Source organism: Dama dama, chromosome 1 (assembly GCF_033118175.1).
Source record: "Dama dama isolate Ldn47 chromosome 1, ASM3311817v1, whole genome shotgun sequence".
NCBI lineage: Eukaryota > Metazoa > Chordata > Mammalia > Artiodactyla > Cervidae > Dama > Dama dama.
In genome coordinates, this window is record NC_083681.1 from 43286604 (window position 1) to 43310278 (window position 23675).

Genomic DNA, 23675 nt, shown 5'->3' on the forward strand with positions numbered 1-23675 from the left:
TATAAATGAATCTTTGCTGAAATAGCAGCAAATTTAAGACCCAGAGGCAGAGAGACCAAGAGGAGATTGCTACCATAATCCATTCACTTCTTATATTTGTTGATGGACTGGCCTCTCTGTTCTGGGACGGTACTATGAACTGGAGATCAAACAGCACCCATGGTCCTGCCCTTGTGGAGTTGACAGGCCTGGAGAAAAGCAATGAGGCCTAAACCAAGTAGTAGTATCAAGGGTGGAGGTAAGGGAACAGATGTCAGTATTACTGAAAACTTGCTGATTTATCTATATGTCTGTGTCTTTATTGCATATCTTCCTTTTTAAAAAAAAATAAGACCAGCTTGCTGAAAGTCTAAGTCCAAATATTGAAGGTGCAGATGGAGGGCCTCCTTGAAACTGAGTGCTTTTATGACCCAAGCCCCATCAAAGTTTTAAATAACAAAAATAACTCCTGCTCATTTTAAGAATTCAAGTAAAGTCAAATGTAAAAGTGAACAGTTAGACAGCATATTAAAAAGCAGAGACATTACTTTGCCAACAAAGGTCCATTTAGTCAAGGCTACAGTTTTTCCAGTAGTCATGTATGGATGTAAGAGTTGGACTATAAAGAAAGCTGAGCACCGAAGAATTGATGCTTTTAAACTGTAGTGTTAGAGAAGACTCTTGAGAGTCCCTTGGACTGCAAGGAGATCCAACCAGTCCATCCTAAAGGAGATCAGTCCTGGGTGTTCATTGGAAGGACTGATGTTGAAGCTGAAACTCCAATACTTTGGCCATCTGATGCAAAGAGCTTACTCATTTGAAAAGACACTGATGCTAGAAAAAACTGAGGGCAGGAGGAGAAGCAGACGACAGAGGATGAGATGGTTAGATGGTATCACTGACTCAATGGACATGAGTTTGGGTAGGCTCCAGGAGTTGGTGATGGACAGGGAGGCCTGGCATGCTGCAGTTCATGGGGTCACAAAGAGTCAGACTCGACTGACCAATTGAACTGAACTGAACTGAGCCTCTTTGTCCCATTCAATCTCATTTCTGTAAAAAGATAGCTGTTACAAAATGGGATCAGTTCTATGATACCAGACCCCAAGTGGAGGAGGATGTAGACCGGATCAAAGACGAATGGGTCAGACTCCTGTGTCATGCTGTCCTGGATCCAAATCTTTGCTTGCCTTGAAGGTCTAAATCAATATGGCAAGTTATGCACACATGGACACACTCAGGATTGTAAAAGATGAAACTGTGACATGGTTTATGTTTCTAGCTGGCTCTGACTCCAGGGCCCCAGGGTATCTGTCTGTGTGTAGCCCCTGCAGGCCGAAGCCTAGTCCCCATCCATATCAGTCCTTTCAGCGACTTGCATGTCTGAAAATCCCACTCAGTCTCAAAATTGGTCTCAGCACTGCTTCCACTGGTCAACATGTCCTGCCCCAGGAGTTGACCTGCTGCAGACAGTTACAGGGAGCAGGGTAGGGGGCAGTAAGCAGGGTCTCAGCCTACACAGCTTCCCTGAACAGCTGTTTGGGAAACTTTGGAGTTCTGATCCTGTATCTGTGCCTCCTTGACTTAAGGCAGGCCCAGACATCCCCAGCAGCAAAAAAGCAAGCAGATTTGCCAAAGGAGTACCAGCCAGTTCAGTTCATTCTGCTTTCATTTTTCCCACCTATGAGGTGTTTGGCAGCTCATGTAAGTGTTGGTAACCCTATGAGACTGAGACAAATGCCCTGCTCAAGGGATACACTAGCTCTTTCATTTACTTGGACACTTCACCTTTTAACTCGGGAAAGCTCTGGCAGGACACAGCACTGCTTTTCTCCACATTTTCCGTATTGCAGGAACGGAGAAAGCATTTGATGAAAGATTAAGCAAATGAATGAATGAATAAATAACTACATGGTTTCTGTAAATTTCAGTTTTTTAAGTCTGTCACTTTTAAAATATGCTTCCATTCCCTGTCTTGATTCAGGACCTCATAATCTCTTACCTGTACCCTGCACCCAGCCCACAAAGTCTCAGCATTATCCCTATACCTGCTCTTGGCATCTTCCATCACTCCATTTCAGCTTTACCGTCACAGTGTGCCTTGGAAACCATCTGACTCATTTCATTATGCTCTGAATTCAACCATTCATTCATTCAACAAACATGTATTGAGGGACCTCCCTGGTGGTCCAGTGGCTAAAATTTCATGCTCCCAATGCAGGGGGCCCAGACTTGATCCCTGGTTGAGGAACTAGAGCCCACATACCACAACTAAAAGTTCGAAAGCCACAACTAAGACCCAGTGCAGCCAAATAAATAAATAAAAAATTTTTAAAATATGTATTAAGCATCCACTATGTTTGAGGTACTGCTCTGGCTCCTTGGGACACATCAATAAATTTAAAAAGACAAAACAAAGATCAGTGCTCTGCAAGGGCTCATATTTGAATAAATATGTTATATCATATGTTATACTATAAAAAGTTAGATAAAAAAGAAAAAAAAAAAAAGCAAGGAAGCCAGCATAAGAGCGCAGGGTAAAAGATGCTGCCAGGAAAGTGAGCTAAGTGAGCTGAGCAAAATCTTAAGAAAGTGGGGAAATAAGACAAGGAGAATAGCTGAGAGAAGGATGTTCTAAGTAGAGAGAACTGAGGCAGGGTATGTCTGACATGGCTGAGGAACGACAAGAAAACCCTGTTGCTGGAGCAAAGTGAATGATGACGGGAACAGTAGGAGCCAGAGAGGCAGTCCTCTAGGTCAGATCACACAGGACTTTGTCGGAGGGTCTTGAGCAGAGGGATTTGCTCTGACATGTTTGAAAAGAATTCCTCTGGCTTCTGAATGGAGGACAGACTCCTGGAGGTGGGGGTGGATTTAGAAGCAGAGGAAATTGCAGGAGCTACTGCAGTAAGCCAGCCAAGAAATAACTAAAAGTGCCTCTGACCAGAACGGCAGCAGTGCAGGTGGTGAGCAGTGTATGGATTCGATTCTGGATATATTTTGAAGACAGAGCCGTAGGGATTTCCTGACAGGTTGGAGGTAGGAGGTGAGAGAAAAAGTAAAGAATGACTCTCAGGCTTTATTTAGTCTGAGCGATGGAAGAAGAGCACCCTCACCAACTGAGGCAGGGCAGGCTGTGTGTAGAGCAGTGTAGGGGGTAAGATTAGATGTTTGTGTGGACACATTGTCCTTGGGTTGTCTTTTAAACTTTTCAGTGGAGATGTCAAGTAGACAACTGGATAAATGACTAGGGAGAGAGATCTGGGCTGGCTCTCTCCTGGATTCCCATGCTTTAAATATGGAGTTCACTGACATCTCCAAAATCAGCTGACTTGTCCCTTAAGCTGCAATTTCTTAAATTTCATTGCCTACTTGATTTATTCATTTAGCTTTCTAACAGGTATCTCAGATTTAACATGTCCAAAACTAAGTTCCTAATTCCCTGACTCCCTCTATAAAACACAAACAGAAGAACAAACAATAAAAATTTTTAAATATGGCAGTTCCATTCTTCCTAAAACTTTAAGCCATCACCGACTCTTCCTTTCAAACTTCACATTCAAACTATCAACAAATGTTGCTGGATCCGTGCCCAGGCTATCTGTACCACCTTTACCAATGCACCCTGGTTCAAAGCACCATATCATCTCTTGCCTGAATTATTAACAACCTCCAAACTCTGACAGTCTGACAATCAAATTGATTCTTTTAAAAGGTAAATCCAAGCATTTCATTCCTCTCTTCAAAACCCTCAAATGGCTCCACTATCACAGTATGTGGTACAATCCACCGCTCTGCTTGCATTCCCTTCATTCCCCACTTACTCCACTTCCATCACACAGGCTTCCTCCCACAAGCCAAGCACATGCACCTGCCTCAGAGCCTTTGCACTGGTGTTTCTTCTGCCATGAAAGCCCCCTCCCCAGAGCTGCAAAATGGCTGCTCTTTGACCTCCTTCATATCTCTGCTTAAATGTTACATCAGAAAAAAATCTTCCCTAACTACTCTACACAAAAACAGTACACCTAATCTCCCTCACCTGGCTTCGTTTCTCTCTGTTGCACTTATGATTATTGGACAATATAATACATAGTACTTAATATTTAATATATATGTTTATTGTATGTCTCCCCTAACTAGAATGTGAGCTTTGCAGTAGCACAGACTGTTTTGTTCACTTCTTTATCCTCAGTGCTTGGACCAGTGCCTGGCAGGTAGTAGACATTCACTAAATATTTGCAAGAGGAAGGAAAGAGGGAAGGAAGAAAGGAAGGCTGGCTTCTTTGGAGCTTAAGGGTTCATCATGGCACCAGAAATTTTGGCTGGAGAAAAAAGACCTCAGCACAAACTCTTGAACATGGCATAACCACCCCCCGCCCCACCCCACCACACACAGACCCTCAATAACTTGAAACCCATGAAAGCGTACAACAAAGGGAGATGGTGACATATGCTTGTGGGGTGGAAAAGTATACAGCCATTAAAAACACTAATTATGAAGACAGTAAAATGTTTATAGTATGTTAAAAGTAGCAGACTGTGAAATAGAACAGTTCTCAACATATAATTACTGTGCTGCTATAATTACAGCAATGCAAATGTGCGCACACAGAAGAGCTGACGTTTAAAACAAAACAAATTACTGTTAGGCCTATCAGTGGGATTGTGGGTGGTTTTGTAATCTTTCTTTTTTTCCTTTACAATTAAAAAAAAAAAAAAACTCTTGTATTCTTTCTTCCTTAAAAGGAGCACGTTTTAACTCCCTGGGCACACTGGCTGAGGAAAATCCCAGCCCAGTGAAGTCAGCACCCAAGTTCCCCCAGAGACTCCCCTGCGTCGAGGAGGGGTCCTGGGCCGCCCCTGCACTGAGGGCTGCCCCAGAGGCCGAAACCCAGGGGTAAGTGAGGCATAGAGCGTTTGCATGACTAATCCAGGAAAAAAAACCCACCGGAGACTTATTTCTATTTAAGCACAGAGAAATGCAGAAGTAGATCTACGTGAACCTAATTTGTCCTTGAAACGAAACCAATTGTGCCCCTGAGGCTTTTTTGGGGGCGGTGGGAGGGGCTTCTATAAGGAGAGAAAGTCAAGTCCAGGCTGTAATGACCCTCACTGGAGAACCAAACACTTCCACTGGGGTCCAGATTCGTGGGCCTGGAGTCGCTCCTCAGGGGAACCTCCGTGTTAGTGCCAAGAGGTCTGAATCTGGAAACCCACTGAATGTTAAGCTTTTCATAACCAAACTAAGGTTATGTACATTGGTCATCATAAAAGCTACCGAATTCTTAACTAGAAAAAGGCACATCACCCCCCAAATTGGAAACAATTTCAGGGTTGTCATGGACTCCTTAAATCCTAGACAATCTTACTTGGCCCTGTACCACAGATTAAAAACTCCTGCTGCATCTGCTACATACATTGTGTATGACGTGAACATTCTTTTTCATCTGTTGATACGTTTGTGATTAATAAATACAAATAAATAAGTACAGATTAATTTAAAAGAAATACTGAATTCAGAGACGCTGTTGTTGTTATGTTCTCCAAAGAGACAGTAAACGCCCCTACAGGTCCAGAAACACGTTAAAGGAGGTCTTCCATCCCAGGGGTCCCCTATCCCTGCAGCAAGGCTGAACCCCCAATGTCCCTTCTAAGAGTGGGTCCTGCTGTCTCTCGCTGGTCCCGGGGCCCAGGCATTGGAAGGCGCCTGTGCTTTTCGGGGTTTTTTCACGGAAATGCTGCAACCGCTGGTTGGCTCACCTGTATTTTAAGTTTTACTCTCCAATTATCACTGGGTTTTCCGGACGTAGACTGTCAGCCAGTGTCTAAAAAAATAACCAGCACGGTCCTGAGCGCGTGGCGCAGCCCTCGAGGGCGCTGCGGGTGAGCGCCCTGGGGAACAGCCCTGACGCGCCCGGGCGTAGGCGGCCTCCCGGCCGCGGCCAACCGCGGAATGTCCTGCCCGCGAGCTCCCCCGCCTGGGCGCGCCGGGAGGCCCGGCCGAGACCAGGGAGCGCGCGGCGTTCCCGCGCGGAGGGGCGCGCCGTCCGGCCCCGGCTCCCGACAGGCCTCGGCGTCGGGCTGAGCGGCGCCAGGCCCGAGACGCTGCGGTTCCGGGACCCCCTCCTCCCCGGCGGCTCGCTGACCGAAGGGAGACCGTGAGCAGAGGGGCGCACGCGCCAGCCTGTTCCTCATCGCTGACGACTCCAGGACGACCCCGCTCCCGGCTCTCTTCTCATTCCCTGAGATGCCCCCAAACCTGATTTCCACCTTGGCAGCCAAACTTGGCTGATTCGAGAATCCCCGGCCTCACTCAGTCCGGGACTCATCCGACAATAGCATCTGGCACACGTTCTGTATGGATGCGTCTGCTGAATAAATAAAATATTTTATTTTTCATGTTTGAACGGTGTCTGCTTCAACAACATTTCAACAGTGAGCTCCTTGTTAGGAGTGGGTACAGTCCTTGACGTGCTGAGCAGGATGGGGGGCGGCCCAGGAAGTGGCGGGCGGGGGGTGGCGGGGAACGCCGGAAGCTGCTGACTGGAAAGTCAGCTCCTAGAACCCGTGCGGGCGCAGCGCCTGGTGCCGCGGAATTCCGCACAGAGGGCGAGAACCACGCGCCCTGAGGTCACGGAACTGGAAAGACAGATGCTAAAGCGAGAGCCCGAAGGGGACAGTTACTACCCGACAGCCGGCTACAGGCCCAGCTCTTAGAGGCACTAGAGACGTGGGATTGGGGAAACCTGAGACTCCAGGAGACCTGGACAGGAGGAGAGGAGGAGGCCGGTCAAAAGCGCCCCAAATCCTGCAGAAACAGAGCGACACATAGCAGCCCCCCCACAAGACACCCCACACACACACGACACCCCCCCACACACACACACGGGCTGCGGGCTCAGGGCAGATTCTAGGCCCAGCCCCAGGATTCTTGGGTCCTGTGGGACCAAGGCAGCCTGCAGGGGGCAAAATGTTCGTTTCTACTGCTAGGCTGGGACTGAAACCAGAGCCAAAAATAGACGCTGAGATCAACTGAAAGGAATGAGGCTGAACAAACGTGTGAATGTCTAAAACCCTGATGTGACACATAGTAAATTAATATTCCCAAACATGGGTGTAAAACGGGATTACTTAGTGAGGAATGCTCGCATACATGAATGAATATTTGGAGGGAAAAAAAAGGAAGTTCTACATTATACATTAAAATAAACTATGTGGATTAAAATTCTAAATATTTTAAAGAACGTCATAGAAACACTATATTAAATAGGATAAATAAAAAAATAATAAATAGGATAAAATAGATTTATGGGTCAATGTCAGCATTCCCAAAGCTTTGACACAAGAGAAGAAACTGCAAAGGAAGACTAACATTCAAAAACTGGACAGGATTTTTATTTTATTTTATTTTTTTTTTAATTTTTTTTTGGGGGGGCGGGGGGCTTTCCAGTACAAACCGGAAAACCTGCTAGACAAATTCTAAAAGAGCTGTAACACTTGGACAGGATTTTTAAAAGAAAAATGTTTACACAAAACAACAAACAGAAAATCCCTCAAACGTATAAAATTTTGTTTAAATATATATCTAAAAAAACAAAGATTCCAGTAACTCAATTTACAAAGAAGTATGTAATTCAAGAGGAGAAATAAAATTAGTACACAAGTATAGGAGGAAATTTTCATTGTTCCAGATAATCAAACACTGTAAACTTCAAACAACTTTGAAAAATATTGCATCACTATATTGTACACCTGAAACTAACATAATATTGTAAATCAATTATACTTAAAAAAAAAACTTTGAAATAGCACCATACATCTACTAAAGTTGCAGAAATGCCATAAAATTGTAATGCATGATGTTAGCAAAGCAATATAATAATGCTCACAATAATACATTGACTACTTTAAAAATTGCTTTGTTTTATATACATCTTATGACAATGATAAATTCATTAAGCTGAAGTAATATGGTCAAATATATGTTATTTTATCTTCACTCAATTAACAAAATCCTTAACTTCAGTGGAAAGTCACTGCAAAAAGATTGCTTCACCCATCCTTTTCCCAGAGCTGGAGTTAGCCAGACGTAAAATGCCACTTCTTCATTTTCAGTACACTCAGTCTGTTGCAAAATAAAGTATCCAATGATATGAATTAAAGTACTGCCACAGTTTAGGGAAAGGATCTTCAAAGTAAAAGCAAAAAAAGATCTTGAGTTAGTTTATTCGCTTTTGTGGTTTTAAATGCCATCACTATGTTAATGATTCTCAAAACAAATCCCTAACCCCAACCTCTCCCCTGAACTTCAGACTCAAATATTTGTCTGTCCTTCTGACCTCTTCAAATGGATATCAAACATAAATGTCCAAATCTGACCACTTGTTCTCCATCTCTCCTTCTCCAGATACACACACACACACACACACACACACCACGCACATGGCTGTTTTTCTAACAGTCTTTATCTCAGTTAATAGCAAGTCAATTATTTCATTTGCTCAGGCCCCAGACTTGGAGTCATCCTTGAGTCCTTCTCTTCCCTTTAAGTCTGAGTCAGATCATGCCAATTCTCTATTTAAAACTTATCCAAATCTCTCCATCTATCATCATCTGTAAAAGCTGAGGTGCTCACTGTCCCCTAAAGCCCTCCCCCACATCTCTGGCCTTTTTTCTTCCTCCTCTCCCTTCCCATGACTCTTGGTTAGACTGGCCTCCTTGCTGTTCCTCAAACACACGAGGCACATGCCCACCTGAGGGACTTATTTCCTCAGCCAGGAAGGTTTCCCCCTCCGTAGTCTCACATGATACATGCCCCACTTCCTTCAGATCTTTACTCAGAAGCAAAAACAACTTTCTCAGTGAGGCAAACAGAAAAAAACCTCCCTGCTTTGGATTTTTCTACTTTATCACTATCTAAAGTTATGTAGGGAATTCCCTAGTTAGGACTCTGCTCTCACTGCCAACAGCCCCAGTTCAGCCCCTGGTCGGGGGGACTAAAATCCCATAAGCCTCATGGGGTAGCTAAAAGTAAAGTATATATGTGTATATATACATATACACATATACGTGTGTGTGTGATTCACTTGTGTATTTTGTTTTTGTATGTGTATCTCACTTGTGTATTTGGTTTATTATCTATATTTCCTTAGAACATAAACCTCTGAGGGCAGAGATGATTGTTTTGTTCACTATGTATACACAGTGCCTGCCACATAATGGACACTGGATAAATGTTCCCTGCATAAATGAGAGAGGGAAGGGAAAGCAGGCAATATTGTACAATGTGGTAAAGATCAGAAATGGGAGGGAATATTCTCATTAACAGAACACGAAAAACAAACCAAAAAAAAACCCAAAAAACAAAAAAACTAGCTTAGGGGGATTATTAAGAATACAGATGTAACAGTGCAAAAGGTTCAGCGCGTATGTGTGCTTAGTCACTCAGTCGTGTCCGACTCTTTGCAATCACATGGAATGTAGCCCGCCAGGCTCCTCTGTCCATGGGGAGTCTCCAGGCAAGAATACTGAAGTGTTTTGCCATGCCCTCCTCCAGGGGATCTTACCAACTCAGGGATCCAACCCGGGTCTCCCGCATAGCAGGTAGATTCTTTACCATCTGAGCCACAAGGGAAGCCCACAAAAGGTTCTACAAAATATAAATAGGTGTCTGTAGATATAAAGAACAGACTTGCCGAGACAGGGTGGAAAGCAAAGGTGGGACAAATTGAGGGAGTAGCATTGACAAATATATACAACCATGTGTCAAACAGATAGCTAGAGGGAAGCTGCCGTATAACCCAGGAAGCTTAGCTCAGTGCAAGAATACTAGAATGGGTTGCCATGCCTCCAGGGGATCTTCCCAACCCAGGGATTGAACCTGGGTCTCCTGAATTGCAGGCGGTTTCTTTACTGCTGAGCCACCAGGGAAGTCCCAAAGCAACCCCTGCGTCTGGGGAGTGGGGGTAGCTGCCTTAGGCCCTTCCCCTGAATCAGTCACTGGGCTGGAAGATGGGCCTTCTCTAACTGGTTGACAACACACTGCTGGGGCTGGAAGTGAAGTCAATCCTGACTGAAGAGCATGGCTTCCCTTTAGAAAAGAGAGTGGCATGAATGGGGCGTGGGGACCTGTCACAGGATCCACGACAAAGGAATATCCGCTGAGGGCTGGGATGCGGGAGATTATTGCCTGCTTCTATTCTGATTCAGTCTAATTACCCATCCCTTCACCAGGGCCAGGTCTTGCAGAGACTCCCAAACAACACCCACATATTTTTGTTGGAAACCTGGTACAAAGCCCTAAATTGTACATCAAGTTGCCTTGGGTCTTGGTCTGTACATCATGGAGACCACTCCAATCATGGTCTCCTTTGGTCCTGGTCAATCAGTCTCACTGTGCCTCACTCCCTCCTTGTCATCCCAGGCTAACTCCCATGAAATGAAATATTCCCTGCCATATGGTGGGCAAGAAGTGTCACAGCCATCCGCAATTACAGCCCTCCAAATGTGAATTTCTGAGCCATGCCGACAAGCCCCACCACTCCACATACTAGGAACTTAAGGATGTCATAATCATCCGTGATTACAACCCTCTGGTGTGACCTAAGGGAATTTGAGAAGAAAAGAATATCTTTGTAAAAATGCAGGGTGCTGGCCCCAGATAGTTGAGATGCATATGAAAGGAATGACTTCAATAATCCCAGACTCTTGCATCTTGCACAGAAGAACGCTAAAAGCTTTAACTTGATATCTGATTTACCTTGCTTAACAATAATTTTTGATGTTCAGACTGCTGACCCCCTTTGTTGCAAACATATAGCCTGATGCCCTTTCCCACCTCCTTGGAGCAGTCTCATGGGGCTACTGAGATGCTGTCTCCTGGGTTTGGAGTCCTAAACATTCCCACCATATAAAACACTCTCTACGTTCAGGTTGTGACTAATTTTTAAGTTAATACACCCAGAATACAAGTCAATCCAGCTACCTGGCTCTTCCCATAGTCTTGGTTGATGCTGCCCTCTGACCTTCCTGCCAGTACTCTCAGTCTCCTGAGCCTGTATCATCGGCAATCTTTTTTTTTTTTTTTCACCTGCAGTCTTTGTTCACCTACAGAAAGGAGCTCCCTCCTCTTTCTACCTTAACTGAAATCTGACTGGGAACATGGCTTCCCTTGCTGATCTCTTGAGAGATGCTGACTCAATCCCGTTGCCCATCTACGACGGGACAAGGAAGAGGGTGGTCAGCATCTTTCCACCTCCCACCACCTCTTTTGGACCTTCACTCTGCTTTGAGTCTCCCTTCATTGGCAACACCATCTTTCCGTCTCTCAACATTCACTGGGAAATACTGTCATCATCATAAATACCTTAGTATCTCTGTGGATAATACATTCTCCATCTTAATCTTAAAGTCTCTGACTCTTGTCTTCACTAACCTTTGTTCTTCCTCCTGCTTGAGCCACTGATCCCCTTGGTCATACTCTTAAGTCTTGTTGTTACTTAGAAGGGCTACACTCTATGATAAAACCCCATTGTCCAAACACAGCCATACTTGTAACTCTCCTCTTATCTCACCACCTCCTTTGTCTCCTTATCCTTCTATCTTCTTGTCAACACCGACTGCTAAGCAGTGACAGGGAAAATTCCATTGCCCTGTGGACTGGGGCCAGGGTCTCCAGTTTCAGCCCCTTGATGTCTGGATTCTCTACCCCGTGTCTGAAGTTGCTCTCTCCAATGTCACGAGACTTCTGTATTGCTAAACCAGAGGGACACTTTAGTCCTTATCTAATTAATCCCCTTCTCTACATTCCTTATTCTTGAAATTTTCTTCTGCTGGGGCTACTGATACACCTGTCACCCCTCATTTTCTTCTGTCTCCTTGGATGCTCTCACTAACACCTTTTCCTCCCTCAATCCCATAAATATTGTTCTTTGGGTTTACTTCTCTCATTTTATAAATTCTTCTTAGATTCTCTCTCTCTTGAGGCCCAAGGTTTCAATGACCATGGAAATGCCAATGATGCCCAAATCTAAAATTTTGACATGAACAGATAGGTGATCACCCATTGGATATTGCCACCAGTGTGTCCCCCAGGGACTTCCAACTTAACATGGCCAAAACTGAACTTTCTGTTCTGTAATTTCAACCCTCTTTCTCTTCACTAAAGCATCATACTCTGTGTGAAATGGCAGAGTCAAAATTAAGATCAGCAGATGCTCCCACCCAGCATGGGAACATAGTATACAGAGGGGAAGCGTGTGCAGGAGCAAGGGGACCTTGATCTATAACTGCAGCACACCCACTTCCTCATCTCAAGTGAGATGTTGATTATTATTTCTGAGCAACTTCTCATGGGAGAGACCGAATTTCTTTTCATATATTACATATGTAGTCTCACACTCATGCGAAATATATGTGCTTTGAGGGAATCTATTTATGTTCCATTGAGAGTCATTCTTTCCAATCAGGAATCTCACCTGCTGCTTTGTCTGTGTGGCCAGATTCCTGGCACATTTTGTTTGTGTAAAGGTGCTTTTTCATAGGGTGAAGGGGGAAGACCCATGAGTCATGCAGTACAGAGCAGGGTCTAGGTGAGTAGATATGATAGGGACAGAGTAAAAAGGGACAAAGGAGATGATTAAATAGTTAATCCCACTTGGGGGTTGTGCAGGCTAAGTCACTTCAGTCGTGTCCAACTCATTGCGACCCTGTGGACTCCAGCCTGCCAGGCTCCTCTGTCCACGGGATTCTCTAGGCAAGAATACTAGAGTGGGTTGTCATGCCCTTCTCCAGGGGATCTTCCCAACCCGGGGATCGAACCTGCATCTCTTTTGTCTTCTGCATTGACAGACTGTTTCTTTAGCACTAGCGCCACCTGGGAAGCCCATAGGAAAAAATATGGGGGACCCCTGTAAGTTAACGATCACTCAAGAAAGCAGGTTTGCTTAACCAGAAAACCAAACAGGCTTGTTTAGCAACAAAACCCTGCAACAGAAGCAGAAGACATGCCCAAAACAATAAAACAATGGTGGCATGAGCCCCACATCCTGCCCAGTGAGCTCACTAATTTAATGATCCCTAGGACATGCTCTTTGCACACATAAAAAAACAATAATTTGTGGACCTAACTTGACCATGTAGGGACAAAAAAACTCCCCGGCTCAACCTGGAGGAGGAGCTGATGATGGACCCATGATGTCTACTCAAGAAAAACAAAGAAGGTCTTCTCCCCCTCCCCACTTTTCCTTTGATTATAAAATTGTAGCCCAATACGTTCTCAGGGTGTGACATTCTCTTGCCCACCCACTCTTACGGCTCACAAGCTCTCTATTCTGGGCTTCCCTGGTGACTCAGATGGTAAAGAATCTGCCTGCAATGCAGGCGACCTGGGTTCAATCCCTGAGTCTGGAAGATGCCCTGGAGAAAGAAATGGCAGCCCACTTCAGTATTCTTGCCTGGAGAATTCCACGGACAGAGAAGCCTGGCAGGCTACAGTCCATGGGGTTTATTCTAATAAATCACTTCTTATGTATCACTCTACCTCTCTCTGAATTCTTTCTGCACTAAGACATAAAGGACTATAGTACCAGAGCCCATGAAATGACACCAAACAATATCAGATAGAGTGCATTTGTCTGCACAGCTAAAAATGAGTTTTGCTGTGTTGCAGATGTTCAGCTTCCTATGAGAAGAGGCTGGGTCAAACGTGAAGCTAAAAGCAGACATCCTCTGAGGAAACTCCAGGAAAGTGCCTGGGTGTCTGGGTCTCCTATACTCTCCCGAACTGTGGGCTCTCAAAGGCAGCTCCCAGGTCTTTATAGGATTGAGAGTTTCCTAGAAGGGCAGATACAAGCTCTGGTCATGGAGCTTTTAAAGGGGGTGCAGAGTGACCTGAGGTCTGAGAATGAAGAAAGCTTTGGATAAGATTAATTTAATCTACTCAGTTCGTCACCCGTGTAAGAGAGACCTCTTGGAGTGTGATGCAAGAAACCAAAAACTACTTTGAGAAAGAAAAACAGGGTTGTGGGGCTTGTTGGAAGGATAACTGTTTCAACAGCAACTAAACTAGAGGAATGGGAGGGAAACCCTGAGTTTGGGTCTCAGTCCCTGGTAGCTCAGCTGGTAAAGAATCTACCTGCAATGCAGGAGACCAGGGTTCGATCCCTGGGTCGGGAAGATCCCCTGGAGAAGGAAATGGCAACCAATTTCAGTATTCTTGCTTAGAGAAGTCCATGGAGAGAGGAGCTTGGTGGGCTACAATCCATGGGATCTCAAAGAATCAGACGCGACTGAGAGATTAAAGCTTTCACTTACAGATATAACTAGAACTAAGGATTCAATGTCTGGTTCTCTCTGCATGCTGACTTTAACTTTGCCCATTAAGCAGACTGGGCTCCTCAGGGAGGCTGAGTGCCAGTAGCTCCCTGGCCTCTTACATCCCACCTGCCCCCCTGCAGAGAGGGACTGGCTTAGTCTCTCTCTGCTCTGAGAGGGGATCCTGTCCTGGCTTGGGTGGTGGATTGACTTCCATACTGAAAATGAGCAAGTCCGTTAGTGGCCTTCCCAGTGCCAGACACTTCTGTGTTTCCACTGATGGCCTCTTGGGAAAAGAGGCTATAGAAATACACTGTGACCTCCTAGGCCCTCCGTGTGGAACAAACAACAGGTCCCAGCAGTTCATGTTTGGGGAAGTAATGAATGCAGAAACAAAGACCGCACAGTCAGGCAGGAGAGTAGTCATAAGTTAAACAATAAATCAAAAACAAAAATTAAATTAAATTTTAAAAAATAAATAAATAAATCAGTCACAGGGACCCATCCCCCAACCCCACCCCACCCACCACCCCCTGCCTTCACTGTAGAAAAAGTAAAGATAAGTCTGATGCACATTCTTAAGTTATTTTGCAGATACTAAACCCCCCAACTAGGGACTTCCCAGTGGTCCAGTGGTTAAGAATCCACCTGCCAGTGCAGAGGACACTGGTTCAATCTCTGGTCCGGGAAGATCCCACATGCCATGGGTAGCTAGGCCTGCGCACCACAGCTATGAAGCCTGCACACCCTAGATTTCATGCTTCTCAGTAAGAGAAACCACCACGACGAGAAGCCCACACACTGCAACTAGAGAGTAGCCCCTGCTTGCCACAACTAGAGAAAGCCCACTCACAGCAACAAAGACCCAGGGCAGCCAAAAATCAATTAATTAATTAATTTTAAAAAAATACCAGGTGGAGGAAGCTGACTGCCTGTTGACAACCAGCACATAGCCCCCAGGCCAAATTGACCCAGAAAGCTGTTGATGTTGACTCCTAAGTATAATACTACCCTGTTACCTCACCACCAACCAATCAGAAGCATGCACACAGGCTGATCCCTCACCCTGAGAGCCACTCCTGCATCCTGCCTTTGAAAACCCTTCCCCCAAAGCCATCCAGGAGCCTAGGACTTTGGAGCAGGAGTGGTCCCTTTCTCCTTGCATAACACCTGCAATAAACGCCGTCCTTTCCTTCACCATGACCCAGCGTCCGTGGATTGGCTTTGCTGCATGGAAGGCAAGCAGATCCAAGTTTGGTCCCATAAAAATACCACCAGTGACTGGGCTATGAAGGGATGTGAGAGCCCTCTTGAGTCAAAGTGTCTTTCACAGGATCAACCAGCTGTGCCGAGGAGATGATTCCCAAAGTACAGACCCACTCGCTGGGTAACTACCCCGTGTAATAAGGACACTTCCCAGAGCAGAAAATGTATTCAGTTCAGTTCATTCACTCAGTTGTATCCAACTCTTTGCAACCCCATGAACCACAGCACACCAAGCCTCCCTGTCCATCACCAACTCCCGGAATTTACTCAAACGGACATTACAATTACAATACTATAATTAGGGACGTCTCTGGTGATCCTGTAGGAGAAGGCAATGGCACCCTACTCCAGTACTTTTTTTTCCATTTATTTTTATTAGTTGGAGGCTAATTACTTTACAATATTGTAGTGGTTTTTGCCATACATTGACATGAATCAGCCATGGATTTACATGTGTTCCCCATCCTGATCCCTCCTCCTACCTCCCTCCCCATCCCATCCCTCTGGGTCTTCCCAGTGCACCAGCCCTGAGCACTTGTCTCATGCATCCAACCTGGGCTGGCGATCTATTTCACACTTTATAATATACATGTTTCAATGCTATTCTCTCAGATCATCCCACCCTCGCCTTCTCCCACAGAGTCCAAAATTCTGTTCTATACATCTGTGTCTCTTTTTCTGTCCTGCATATAGGGTTATCGTTACCATCTTTTAAAATTCCATATATATGCATTAGTATACTGTATTGGTGTTTATCTTTCTGGCTTACTTCACTCTGTATAATGGGGTCTAGTTTCATCCATCTCATTAGAACTGATTCAAATGTGTCTTTTTAATGGCTGAGTAATATTCCATTGTGTATATGTACCATAGCTTTCTTATCCAGTCATCTGCTGATGGGCATCTAGGTTGCTTCCATGTCCTGGCTATTATAGACAGTGCTATGAGGAACATTGGGGTGCACGTGTCTCTTTCAGATCTGGTTTCCTCGGTGTGTATGCCCAGGAGTGGGATTGCTGGGTCATATGGCAGTTCTATTTCCAGTTTTTTAAGGAATCTCCACACTGTTCTCCATAGTGGCTGTACTAGTTTGCATTCCCCCCAACAGTGTAAGAGGGTTCCCTTTTCTCCACACCCTCTCCAGCATTTATTGCTTGTAGACTTTTGGACAGCAGCCATTCTGACTGGCGTGTAGTGGTACCTCATTGTGGTTTTGATTTGCATTTCTCTGATAATGCCACTCCAGTACTTTTGCCTGGAGGAGTCTTGTGGGTTGCAGTCCATGGGGTCGCTAAGAGTCAGACATGACTGAGCGACTTCACTTTCAATTTTCACTTTCATGCATTGGAGAAGGAAATGGCAACCCACTCCAGTGTTCTTGCCTGGAGAATCCCAGGGACGGGGGAGCCTGGTGGGCTGCAGTCTATGGGGTCGCACAGAGTTGGACATGACTGAAGTGATAGAAGCAGCAACAGCAGCAGCAGCTGGTGATCCTGTGGTTAAGAATCCAAGCTTCCACTGCAGAGGGCATGGGTGTGATCCCTAGTGGGGAAACTAAGATCCCACAGGCTGCGCAGTGCTGTAAAAACAAAAACCAAATGCGATAGTTAAAATACAGGCAGCCACCTCTAGTAAGCATTACTATGTCCTTGCTAAGTAAGTGTTTTTCAATCCTTACCCAAAGCACAGTCAAACAGCCTTAACACATTGCCCATGCTGAGTTCAAGGGCTAAAACACATGGGGACATGGCTGAGCCTCTCTGCTTGCTCTGTCATCCCTCTCAGGCCAGTCAACCGCCCTCCCTCTGCTGCACTTCTGAGGCCTCAGCCCCTCTCATCTCTCCCAAGCTGCCCATGTCTTTTCACAATCCACCCTCCATATTTCCTTCCCTGGCACTATCTTATCTCTGAGTTGCTCTCTTTTTTATTATGCCCAAAGGAAGAGCCTCGACATCGCCTCCATTCTTAATGCTGCTGCTGCTAAGTTGCTTCAGTTGTGTCCGACTCTGTGCAACCCCATAGACGGCAGCCCACGAGGCTCCCCCGTCCCTGGGATTCTCCAGGCAGGAACACTGGAGTGGGTTGCCATTTCCTTCTCCAATGCATGAAAGTGAAAATTGAAAGTGAAGTTGCTCAGTCGTGTCCAACTCTTAGTGACCCCATGAACTGCAGCCTACCAGGCTCCTCCATCCATGGGATTTTCCAGGCAAGATTACTGGAGTGGGGTGCCATTGCCTTCTCTGTATTCCTAATGCAAACAGATGTAAATCTGCATCTGCTCCAGTTTTTCAGAAGGAGCCTTGGTGGTTGAGGAAGAATTTCCTTCCCAGTGCAGAGGAAAGCGGGAGGAGCAGTCCCATCACAGGCTCCGCATCTGGGCCTGGGTCTCTCCCTGGATGGAAGGGATTCTTTGGCCTCCAGATTGCATGAACCAGCATACGTGCGAGCTCACAGAACCAGTGTAACACACTAACTCTACACACCTGACAACCAGTGAAGCAGCCGAAGGGAGTGTGCCAGGCTGATCCGAGCCAGAATCCAAGCCTTCTGCCTATGGCTTGCAGCTGAATTTGGTTTTCTATGCTGACCCCTGTAGTTCTTTAGATTTAGCTCTTATTCACCTTCTAGCCTCGTTGGTTAGGATTTCATTTCAGCCTTTCATTTTAGCCTTTCCCTAGATCCCTCCCCGCCAACCTGCTTGGCAAGCACTCTAGTCAAGATCATAACAGCACTATCACGGGGGCTCAGCTGCAGATATGTGTCCAACTCTAGAGGAGGAGGCTGCTAGGTCCTTCCTGGCCCTCTCTGGACACCAATGAGTAAGAAAGGAAGAGAAGCAGCCACCCTTGCCAAAGGGGAGGAGATGCTTATTTCCAGAGTACAGGCCTGCCCTCCGCCACCTGCTCCAACTCTTGTCTCTGCTGGAATGGCTCAGCATTCAGGGACCAGGAGCTAGGAAGCGGCAGGTGGGTGGCAATGCCTGAGCTCAGGCACATGGTCTGGACACAGAGGAGGCAGGAGCACTGGAGGCAGGAGGATGATACAGAGGGCAGGAGGAAGAGTGCCTACAGCTGGCCTGCTCCTGGAGCGGACAGCAGGAGCAGACCCTCCAGGTCCTTGCCAGAGGATGGGGCTCGGGAGAGGCTGAGGTTGCAACAGTAATCTAAGCTCTTCTCTTCTTTTTCCCCCACAGTTGTTGTAGCTCATATTCTTTGACTGACAAGACCTAGGACCTATTATTTATTTTTCTTTCATTTGTTCATTTATCAGTATTTTCAACTCTTCTGCACAAGAATAAACAGAAATCCATATTTCTTAGCAGTTTGTCACAGAACTGAAAACCCAGAAAAGGAAAACATTGGCAGGCGGATTCTTTACCACTGAGCCGCCAGGGAAGCCCACTCCCCTGGTTTCTATCTCCAATTTCTTCATTCAAAAATAGCATGTTTGGAACTTCCGTCGTGGTCCAGTGGTTAAGACTGTGTGTTCTCAGTGCAGGAAGCACTAGTTTGATCCTTGGTCGGGAAACTAAGGTCCTGCATGCAGCACAGCGCAGTAAAACAAACAAACAAACAAACAAGCGTTTGTGACATCATAGCAATAGTGTATGGTAGACAGGAAAACAAACTGCACAGTTTAATTATTGTCTTAAAGACTTACCAGGCTAAATCTCTTGAGCTGTTAATAAAACTGTGTGGTGCTAATCATGTTCAGCAGAATCTTTTCTGGAACTGTTGTGTCTGGTGCTTAGCACAAAATAACCACTAAAAAAAGTGATGCTATAACATGTAACCAGAAAAAACGCGGCAGGCCAGGAGAGGTTGCTGAGGAGTCTGCTGCTGTCACCCAGGAGTCTTGACCCAACAGGAGCCTTAACGAAGGGATTTATTAAGAACCCTAGGATCTTTGGCATACATTCAAAGGAGTGGGTTTATTATCAGAAATTTTAGGGCCCACAGATATGATCACTGGGTAAGTCCGCAATTCAGCTGACTAAGCCCCATTTGTATTAACTACAGATGTTAAAAACATTCAACATTTTTACACTTTATTTTTTCTGATTACAAAATAAAGGCTCATTGTTTAAAATATAGAAGGTTCAGAAAGAAAAAAAGGAGTGAGAAATATGCATAATCTCACCACTCAAATGACAGCCATTGTTAGGCCTCATTCTTCCAGTGCTTGAAAAAAAAATGCCTTACATACAATTTTGCTTCCTTTTTTTTTTTTTCACCTTAGCATTATAACTCATACATTTCCCTCAGTCATAAAAAATTCCTTGAAACTTTGCTTTAAATGGCCATATGTGGTGGTGGTTTAGTCGCTAAGTTGTGCCCGACTCTGGAGACCCCATTACTATAGCCTTATAGTATACTCTTCATATATTTCCCTCATTTAGAAAGAATGCAGTGGAGTGGGTTAGTATTCCTCCCACATATGTTTATTTGTCCATAGGCATTTTCAGTTCATGGGACTCTACTATTGAGACTTCAAACTGGAATTCTCCTCTCCCATTTCCTTCATTCCCCCCCATCACTTTTAAGCTTGTCTCATCCACATTCTTCCTCTGCTCAAAGGAATTGCTATGAATTCGGCTAGTAGTTCAGCCAAACACTTCAGGCTTGAACACTGAAGCTTTGAAGCTATGTCATCTGGGAAATCTGTTTTACCTCTCTAAATATCATGTGTAAAGTGGGGATTTTGTGTAGAATTCTTATGAGGATTAATGACATTATGTATGGAAAACATTTAGCTGATCAGTACACGACAGCACAAGATCCAAAGATTCCTCTCTAACTATTTGGCCCCCTCCTCCCTTGTGCATTTTCAGCCATGTTTCTTAAAAGGAATTTATGCTTGCTGTCTCTACTTGTCCATCTCCCATTTATACCTCACTGTAATCGCTTCTGCTCCCCCTCTATTGACACTGCTTGCCAAAGATCGAATAAATTTCAGATGCATTCACAGAGCTTCGAGTTGTTTCTTAATCTTTTCTGCCTATAGGCACAGTCAACCAATTTCTCCTTCAAAGTTCTCTCTTGGTCTCCATGACACTAGAGTCTTCCCAATATTCCTAATTCTCATACTGATCCTTCCTACTCTCCTTTGCTGCCTCACTCTGCCCTTTAATTAGTGTTGCTCTCAACTTTCATGTGTCTGGAAAAAAAGCACAATTCTTTGCTATGAGGTCTGAGTTGGAACTCTGGCTCTCCTACTTACCAAACTGAGTTCCTAAGTTACTTAACTACCTGAGCCTCCATACTCTAGTCTGGGGAAAGATAACTCCTCTCCTGGATAATCAGTCTAAATGGAGTCATTGTACACTGACCCTGCCTTTCCCATGGGTGTAATGAATCAGTAGAACTGGAATTCCAGACTTAGAAACTAATTTCCTACCTTAAGAATGTCAAAACTCAAAACAAAGAATGTGCTCTTCAAAATATTTATTAACCGTATAAAACTAAACAATATGAACTATGATATAAATGTTCCTTTGAGGCACTTTTCTTCATGGGCTGGACTGGCCGAGGTTTCTTAGACTCTTAGTTTAGTGAAGTCTGGACAGAACATGTGCTCTTTTGCTGGTAACTCTTCCTAGGGCATACACAGATATTTTTCCTTACTCTAGGAGACTTCTGAACTACATTGAAAATTAGGGTCATCTGCCACAAAGAAAAAAAGAGGAGGCCTCTCAAAGTTTCTGAAGGTTAAATGTTGGAAGAGGGGCAGTTTCAATGATGTCTTGTGTGCATGCGTGCTCAGTCATGTCTGACTCTGCAACCTCATGAACTGTAGCCCACCAGGCTCCTCTGTCCATGGGATTTCCCAGGCAAGAATACTGGAGTGGGTTGCCATTTCCTCCTCCAGGAGATCTTCCTGACCCAGAAATCAAATCTGCATCTCATAAAAATCTACTTTGCTGAGCCTCTGAGAAACACCTAACAATACAACCAGGTTTGCAGGACAAATGTCTAGATCTGCACACTCTGCAGTGAAGTTTTTGACAGTTATACAAATGCCTTCAAAACACTGATGGAGGCAGTTTCCTCCAAATTCCTAGTTCCAGGGCTTCAATTATGATTTTCAGTGTCCAAAACAAATAATAAATTTTAAAAACCAATATCTAAAACACTTCCACAATTCCTTTTGATCCATCCTCTTTGCTGATTGCTTTAATTGACCTTTAATAATTTCACAAATATAAGTATCTCAAGGATGCAACAACTCTGATCTGTTGGCTAGTCAGTGAGACACTTTGTGGATATGAATTAGAGAGGAAGAAAAGCTTTCAGGCAGGATGCTGCTGCTTAATAATTGGGAGACAGTCAAAGCGTCATCCAAACCCAGCTGTTATCAATTAAGTTCCATTTCTTGCCCTCTGGAACAGCGTAAAAACCGAAGTTTGAGAACTGGCTCTTCAAAAGGCATTAGTTCATTAATTCAAGGGGATTGCCTTGGATTCGTGGCAAGATAAAGAAAGGTAAGACAACTGTGTCAATTTGTAATCAACTGCAATATATGATTCCTCCTACCCAACTGCCTAGTCAATATTTAAAAATTTTCCTCCTCACTAAAGTTAGCTTTCCAAAAAAGTAACTTTATCAGTGTTAAATATCTGTCTCAAACAATAACAGACCTCTGCATTTTAAGTGATTTTTCTGGGAAGTTTCAATTTTTCCATGTTAGCACTTGCAGTTTTCCCCAATACTGATGTTATGCTAACAAATTATATTATGAAAAGTGTTCAATATAGTGTTCCTGATGAAATCCCATCCCCTTGTTTCCATCCATAGGCCTCCTAGTTCAGGCCCTCCTTAATCTCACCGATTTAGTACAATGGCTTTGAAACCAAGCCAAACATAACTGTCATGGTCCATTCTCTTAATCTGCTACCAGCATTTTCCCAAAAACTGCATATCTTGTAGTTGTCCTTTGAGCCTTCCCTTCAACACAGCACTAAACAAATTTTATTTGTCATTTTGTGTTTACATGAGTCTTCTGTATTTTATCTTGAGTATCTAGTGGACAAAGACCATTTCCTTGGTCTACCAGATAGCACAAAAAAGGTACTTAACGTTAAGTATCTTATACCGAATATGAGCCCAACTCTTTTATCAGCTTTCAGATAGCCTAAGAACTCTCTTTGAAAATCAGACTTTTTTTACTATTCAATCAACTACTCTTAGACAATGTGAAAAATCTACCACAAATCCTGATGAAAAACATCTGATTTTTTCTTTGAAGTTAGTGCACTAGAAAAATACACCCTAATGACTTAGTGAGTGATGCTAATAAACACCAATTATTATACTTCTTTATAGCTTTGTCCTTAGTGGCTAAAATGTATTACCTGCTCCAGCCTATGTGACTTTAAGATTTCCTGTCTCCCACACCTATCAACTTTAATATATCTATTTTTTCTATCAACTCCTCTCACACTTCTAAATTGCGCTTAAAAGCTAAAATAAGGTTTTTAGAAACGCTTATAGCAAAAATAAATGGACCCTAATGAAGAAGTGATGTATGTACCCATGATGAAAAAGCACAAGGATCTTGTGACATCTATTACCTGCTAAAAGGCTTTCACTACTAATTCTGTCAGAAAAAGGTGTATATAATTAGCACTGTTAATCACTTAAATTTGCACTATCAATTCTAAAATCTAGTCCAGTTTAGTGAGTTAAAACCCTCCCCACTTCAAAACTCTCTTCTGTCACTCAGTTCAAATTAAAGTTGTAAGTCCTATCCATTACACTAACTTAGAGCTATTTCAAACCACATTATACATTTCTAGCAGATCAAATGCATAATGTGCAATGTGATATAAAGATGTTATCTATGACAAAAAACATCCAAGGTTGACAGGTAAACTTTTCTTAAATCTCAAAATGTAACTAATATGGAGTAAAACAAAAGTGAAAGTCACTGTGTCCAACTCTTTGTGATCCCATAGACCATATTATTCTCAAGGCTAGAATACTGGAGAGGGTAGCCGTTCCCTTCTCCAAAGGATCTTCCCAACCCAAGGATAGAACCCATCTCCCGCATTGGAGGCAGATTCTTTACCAGCTGACATGAGGGGAGCCCAAGAATACTGGAATGGGTAGCCTATCCCT

The 23675-nt window shown here is 44.2% G+C and overlaps 1 non-coding gene across 1 annotated transcript; it reads right to left on the minus strand.

The window, feature by feature from the left end:
* Positions 1 to 7416: 7416 nt before the first annotated feature.
* Positions 7417 to 7478, minus strand: LOC133064834 (U7 small nuclear RNA). The gene has a single exon (XR_009694736.1). It is a non-coding gene; the product is annotated as a U7 small nuclear RNA (small nuclear RNA).
* Positions 7479 to 23675: the final 16197 nt, after the last annotated feature.